Source organism: Streptopelia decaocto (genome assembly GCF_964273445.1).
Source record: "Streptopelia decaocto genome assembly, chromosome: 1".
Classification (NCBI taxonomy): domain Eukaryota; kingdom Metazoa; phylum Chordata; class Aves; order Columbiformes; family Columbidae; genus Streptopelia; species Streptopelia decaocto.
This window is the reverse complement of record NC_138663.1, coordinates 190,398,144-190,405,882: the sequence shown is the minus strand read 5'-3', so window position 1 is coordinate 190,405,882 and position 7,739 is coordinate 190,398,144.

Genomic DNA, 7,739 nt, shown 5'->3' with positions numbered 1-7,739 from the left:
AGGGATTTAGTCCTGGGTAGTGGGTAAATATCTTAGGTGAAACAATGTGGATAAAGCCCTGCTGAGCCAGCTGACCTTGAGGAAGGCACACAGCATGGTTACCTGAACTTCACTTATCTGAAGTCTCCTACTGTTTGAGGTGGGATTATGTTATCTGCCTCACACTGAAGGGATTCTGTCTGCCCCCACCAACCCAAGGCACATGACCCAGCACCCACAGTTACATCTCGAGAAGGCAAGTGACCCTCTTCAGGGGAACAAAGTGGTTTAGAAATTAAAAGACCATATGATTCGGGCTGCACGGTTCTTATGCAATCATGAAGGGGGGAAACACGCAGAGGAATGAAAGCTGGAATAATTTTGGGGGAGACGCTGAGCTGAAATACAGTAGTGAGGGGTGTGCTGGCCCCAGGCAGTCCTGAGGTTTGCATGTCTCCAGGGTTTTCCCAAGCCTTTGGTGGCTGCTATGAAACACCAGGACAGGTATTTTGGTCACTTCTATGATTACTTTTTATCAGTCATCTCTTAAAAGCCTGCTGGTTCTTCGCTCCATCATAGGAATCTGGAGCATCCCATACCTGTCTTCACCCCAGCTTTCTGTAGCTATGCCCAGTAGACCAGTTTCTCCTGGGTGAGCCTGAACCTGAGACATGGAGTGGCTCCATCTAGACTAGCATACGAAAAGGACCATGGTGAGTCCTTGGGCCCAAATAACAAGCAGCATGGCTGGCCTGAGTCCATAGAGCTAAACTCCCTGTCACACTTATGCTGCCCACCAGGAACTGCAGAAGTGCAAAGCCTTCTTCATGCTGAGAAGCTCCAATTACCACATCAGGATCTCTTGTGCAGTGTTGTTGGGCAACAAGTTCCCCACACAGACTGTTCTTCTCCTCCCGCCTACTCAGCTCAGTCCCAGTCCTCACTTGGAAACCAGAGGTGCAGAAAAGTCATTCATTCCTGGCTAATTAATTCTCCCCAGTCAGGAAAAGTAAAAAATATGACACCGGTGAGTTAAGATGGAGTTCTCTGTATTTCCAAAACAGCAGTGTACCTCCACTTGTAGGCTTGATGGTCTCTCGTGTTACAAAGAGTTAAATTAAAAAACAACAACAAAGCAAACAAACAAAATCCAAACCCAAACACTGAAGAACACTGAAGAGTGATTCCTAATGCCCTTTTGCTTTACAAAAAAAAAGTATGATAAAACCTTTTCACACCAGCAGCAGTGAAAAAACAGTACGGTACATTTACAATTAATTTTCAGCTTAAGAAATTACCTCATGAATGAAATGTGTGTCTGAGTTGTAAGAGAGTCAAGAAGGGAGAAAAGATAACACTGAGGGGAGAGGTGATTTATATAGTGCCTGCTGGTTGCCTTTCATTTTCTGAACAGCAGGAGGAGATTAATGGTATTGTCACAACAACATTAATGATGCTGTAAAATCATAAGGACAAAGAGAACCAGGATTTGATAAAAGTGAGATTTACAGCTGCATCAGTCAATTTAATTATCTTTTACTAGGCTTAAACTAAGCAGTAAGACTAATCTCCATTTAACATGTTTTACAGGGTCTGTAGGCACTTTACAATCCTCCTCCATTTAGAAGTGTCAAATTATGGCAATATTGATAAAAGAGTGGTGTAAATGGTTGTCTAGTCAATCTCTGAACCAGTTAATATCTTTCTTTACTGCATTATAAAAACCTATTACTCTCAAGTTTTGGAGTGAAATTTGTGGACAGTAATCTCTGTTGATAATGTTTAGAAAACAAGTTCGGAGAAGATAAAGATCTGTGTCCACCTGCGTGTGCTTGCTATAAAAGGCAGTGCTGGCTGCCTCTGTGCTGGCTCTGCTGCCTGCCCTGCCGCCTGCCCCGCTGCCAGACCTGCCCCAGACGGGGCTGCTGCCCCACTGCCCCTCTCTGGGGAATGTGCTTTAACACGACACAGAGGAGAAGCAGAATAAAGCAATGTCAGGGCTGGACACATTTTTCAGCACAGGGAGCTCTGCAGCCCAGGATGATGAAGTCCCATGGTCCCTGGGAGTGGTGGTTCTCCCCAGCATCGCTTTTTGACAGATCCCTGGGGCAGAGTGGTACCAGGTGCAGGGGCCGGGGATGGCCCCATCAGCTCTGCTCTGTTGGTGCCCCTGCTCACATGGGGATGATAACTGCACCACCAAACCCCATGCAGTCTTTTCTCTGCTTCCCATAGCAGCAAACAAGCGTGGAGGATTAAGTAAGTGGAAGCCAAATGATTACCTAAGTGTTTAACAGGGTATTTGTCCTTATTAGCTCATATAAACCCGTGATAGATTGTATATGTTAATTTTCCATGTATTGTTTTTAAAAAACAAATCCCTCAGGTACTCCAGATCACAAGGCATGATTTTTGACTCTCTATGCCTTTGTGGAGTCGCTTGTGCTTCCACAGAGGATGTAAAGCCCAATCACCTCCACTTGACGGGATGTTTCATGGCTGCCAAGCCCTACCATTCCACAGAAGTGTCTTCCTTGGAGCTACAGAGAGGCAAGCTTCTGGCATTGGGAACAGAGGAAAAACGCTTAAACTCGCCCTTTTTTTAACCTTTCATTTTCAATAAGACTGAAGAAAATCTAACTCACAAAAGTGGCAGCAGCTCGCAGCAGTCCTTCAAAGCACACCTCAAGCCTGGGGAAGTCACTTGTTTGCCCAACTGTTTTTTGACACTTGGCATCTTGAGAAAATCTAAATTTTTCCTAATGAGATGAGATGGTCTTTCCCTGCTCCCCAAGCAGAGGAACACTAGTCTCTCTCTGGCCAGGCATGGTTGGCAGCGAACAAACAGATTTCCTCTGATTTACTGAGGGCTCTGGCTCTGAGAACCTGGTGGTGGAAATTTAGATCTCACTTTATATCTCTTTATTTCACACGGTGCCTGTATTTACGTGCTGTGGACCAACCTACTGCTTTGAGTCATCTTTTCTGCTGGCCAAGTGACTCTGAAGGCATTTTCTGAGACACTTTGGTCTCACTAACCCATGTTACTGGGCATTTTTTGACTGAGGAGTCAGGCTTCCTGGGAAACAAACTTCAGGGCACAGACATGTCCTGTGTCCTTCAATGACAGTTTTTCTGCTCATGTATTGCTTAAAAAAGTCAACAAAAACACAGAATGACTGAGCCCAGTGTTTCTACAGTATCCTATTTTTAGCTGTCTGAAAAAGTTTTTCTATTAATAACAAAATAATCCTCTGACAGTGAACTGAAAATATTTCTCTTCCCAGGCAAGGAAAAGAGGCATTCTTTCTTTTTTTTTTTCTTTTATTTTTTTCTGACAATTTCCCAGAAAGTTTACAGCAAAAAAAATAGTAACAGAAGTCTTCTGACTTCTACATATGTTTGAAACACACTGCCTTATTGCCTGCTTTCTTCAGGATCCTCATGCATCTACTGGCCTAAAGCATGGCAGGTACAATGTGCTGGTATAATGACAGCACTCAGTGGCCACCTCATGTTGTAGCCTTTAGGTTGTGGGACCTCAGTGCCCAGCCTCTGAGTCAGTGCTCCTGGTGCAGGAGGTGCTGGTAGACATGCCCAGGAGATACATCTCCTTCTGTAGGACAAGCACCCCCTCGAGCACTGGCTCAGACCAACCACAGGACCTTCCTGGGGGATGGACTGTTTGAAAATCAGACACGTTAAAGTCAGATGCATTGTGCATGACAGGCTTGGCCCATGTTCCCAGCTGCCGCCTCCACTGGGCTCAGCCAGTGGGACACTACTGGTCAACAGGTCCCAGCCCAGAAGACCACATGCAGGAGCGAGCTGGAGATCTGTAACAGCTGGAGGGAGGCCTTGTGCACCAGAGCTTTAACAAACTGGGAAGTTGGCAATGCATGGCAGCTCCCATCAACCTCACCCCACCAAAACCAATGATCCTCTCAGTGTTCCTTTGATCAGGGACTCTCTGAAAAAGAGTTTTCAGTCAAAGCCCTAAAGCCACAACGGTCTCAATCTTTACTGCCCATTTCAAGGAATCTTCACTAAGCCTGGGGGAAGGGGTGTAGAAATTGGTAGGAGTTTTGTCCAAACAAGGTCTTTGGGATTGAGCCTCTGTCAATAAGTCCTGCAATGTGCTTGTCCATGCAGGAAATGGGGAAAAGTCAGTTCGGGATTCCTATCCATCCAGTCTTATCATGGTGGTAAATCTGGTCTTTGATCTTTTGTCAACAACACACAAAGTTGGAGGCAGCTGCCACCACCCTGCTCAGCGATGCAGTCATCAGGGACTCATAAAACATTTATGAAACCTGTCATAAACTGGCCTGATAAGGAGTAGGACATCGGGTTTCAGGAGTCAGCAGCTTCTTGGGGAAGATCTTCCCTTCAACTCCAAGGCTCCTTTGTTTAAACAGCAAACACAAGCCACCGATTGCACCCTGCCATAAATGCTGGGAGCAAGGAATTTTCACCAGGCCTGGTGCCTGCCGAGTTTGTGTGGCAGGTACTGGCCTTCACCATTTGCCTTTCCCACTCATCAGTCCCAGGGTAGGAGGCAGAAGAGCGGAGGATGAAAGTAACTGAATAAATCATAAATCAAGAGAGAAAGAGAAAGTAAGTTACCTGTAAAGAGATGGCAGGACTGTTTCCAGAATAAGGAAGAAATGTAAGTTTGAGCTGAAATAATTTTGGTCCTTTTATTCCAAGTCTTGATGAATTTTGTGACAATCTCTGTGTTTGGTCCCATGTCTGAGCATGGGATGGGAAATAATGAAACCCACCTTCTGTTCTCACCTTCCCCAGTTACTGCAACTTGGACTCTGGACAAGTCACAGTCCCTGCCTCTTCCTTATTTTCATTATAAGGAAATCAAATTGACCTGCCTTGTATGTCCTCTGTGCGTATGTTTTCTTCCCCATTTTTTTCCAAAAGCCTAAATCTCTAGTAGAAAATGAAGTGCCTCCAGGATCCAACCCAAGGCACCTAAGCCCCCAGAATATGGTCACGCTGTGGATGCTCTGCAGTGATTTATGCTTACTTCAGAAGCACGGAGCGCCTCTCCAAAACACAATGTCCACATCATCTTCCTGAGCTAGAAGTTCAATAGCTGTATCATGCAGGGAACCATGTCATATCATATCATTGGGATATTTCTTCTTCTTTTGGAAAAATTTTTGCCCGGGAGATACAGTTTGAAAAGGAAACTGCTGCTAGGATTAGGTCTGTGTCTGTTGCAGTCTTATTTACATAGAGGAGTCAAAATCTTGATTTTCTGAATGCTCTTGAAAGGCAATGACAAAATATAACCTATGTTCACAACTCAAAACCCCGCTTCTGGTTAGCACCAAGACCAAATCCTTCTCCCTTTGATGCCACGAGGTCACATTTTTCATGCATATTCCAGCTTTCTTTGGGATCTTTTTTTCAGTAAAGACACAAAATAACACATGAAATAATATTTGGAACTCATAGATCCCTTCCAACTGAAAATATTCTATTCTATTCTATTCTATTCTATTCTATTCTATTCTATTCTATTCTATTCTATTCTATTCTATTCTATTCTATTCTATTCTATTCTATTCTATTCTATTCTATTCTATTCTCAGAAGCACAAAATCACATTTGTTCAATCACCTGGCCCACAGTGTGTGCGTGTGTGTGTGGTGTTTGTTTTTTATTTTCTTTTTTTGGTTTTTAATTTGTTTTTGTTTTCTGTGATGTATTCACAATGTTAGGGTGCAGACCACTATTGCTTCTGATATCTGATTTCATAAAGTAGCTTAATTATTTCTTAGATATAATTTAAATCATGCAGACTACACCCTGACATAATAAGATTTATTTACAGCTACATATTTATTTTATGAGATAAGCAGCTGTGATGTTCTAATTTGTATTACTATGTTATTCATCAATCAAACTACTTAGAAGTTTCATGGAGCAATCACAATTTATTTGCCTGTTAAGTCAGTCTTGTTTCAGGTCATTGAAGTTACTACTAATAATTGTTCAGTACTAGCAAGAACTTGGTGTCAGAACAGTTCCAAACAAGAGAGATAGATACAAAGATACCTTAGCAAGGTATGTGTTATCAGTTACTTATAGTAATAAAGCACCAATTCAACACTGGTATAACCACAAAACAACTGTAATAAATTTCATATTTGGTAATAAATCACTACTATATACCTTGATTAGGTGATAAAATAACAATTGCTTTTTGGAAATATATCAAAAATACAAAATGCTTCTAATCCTAAATATTTTTCGCATGCAACATCTTGAATAAAGGTTCCAGGGATACGAGAGAGCTGTCCGCATTTTCCCATCAGTGAAGGTGAGTGACCTAATCAACAGATTGGGTTGGCTGGCCTGTGCCTTGTGCCATTTAGACGACTCAGTTCTCTTCCTCACTTCTTTGCAAGCAAACACAGGACAGAAGAATCTCTATGTGCCCCAGTCAGATGCAATTAGTCAGTTGATTGATCAACCACTGTCACTTTGTAGCACGTCTTAATTGTGTGAACTTGCTCTATCCCTGTATCAGGTTGTGTTATTCTACAGAAAAAAAAAAAAAAAGTCTTTTAAATGTTCACACATTGTCTAAGACCATTCAGAGGGATACAGGCAATGCACTTACTCTGTTGTGTGGTAGTTTACAGAAAATGAGACAATCATGACATTTTGCTCATGCTGATGCAAAGTCAGTGTCCAGCATCCTATGTGGGTGGCCTTTTGGTGAGCCTCAGTACTCTGAAGGTGGCTGCAGGTCATGAAATTGCTGTTCCAGGGCTTGCTTTTGGATTTGAAAGGAGAGTTTGAATCAACTAATGAGGAGGACGTGACCCTCTCGCTCCAAACAGCGTAACTCCAACCAGGAACTTCCACTGGGGAGCTGTGAGTGAGATTTGTTCTTACTTTCATGAAACTTCCCTAAATTGTTCTTTCCTGGGCACACAGTTCCTTCATATCTTACTGACTGCAGTAAAATAAGCCTTTATTCAACATGTATATTTTATACCTTAAGTATAACTGCCTGTGATGCTATTGGTAAAATGAAGCGGGACTACATGTGAATTATGTTCATTATCCCTAATGAGTACAATTTGCTTACTGCAAACTGCTGAGTAATGCTGAACATTATTATAGATAAACGCAACCACAATGATTCAGCCCCCAAAATTTCAGGGGTTTTTGGAGTATGCACCCAGACAGCTGGCTGTACCTGATGAAAAGGCTTTTTTCAATAGTCCGCAGCCTTCTTTGTACCAGTTAGTGCCAAGTGATTTCATACCTCACAGCATTGTCATTTCTGCAAAGTGTCAGGATTTGAACTGGTGAGAGAGCAGGGGAGGCTCAAAAAGGCACTGCTGTTTCACACACACACACACACACACACACACACACACATATACACACAAATCAATAGAGCCCTTTGCTGGTCTTATGAAAAAGTCACACCTTCCTGTGTTTTGAAGAAAGGATTACAGCAGGTAGCATCTTCATTACAGCACACACTTTTCTGCAAGGTCTCAGCCTCCTGCAACCAGACAAACCTCTTGAATCAGCTCTGGTCCCACTGAAGTGTTAACCTCAGCAGTGGGAAATAAACATCCTTCCTTTTCCTAACACCTTTTTGATAAAAGTAGAATACGTTTCTTGGCCTGAACATGTCAGAGTAGAGGGAACATGCTCTTCAGGAGGGCAAACTCTTGTGTTGGAGATAGGTAACTCTGCTCCCTCCAGTTTTCATG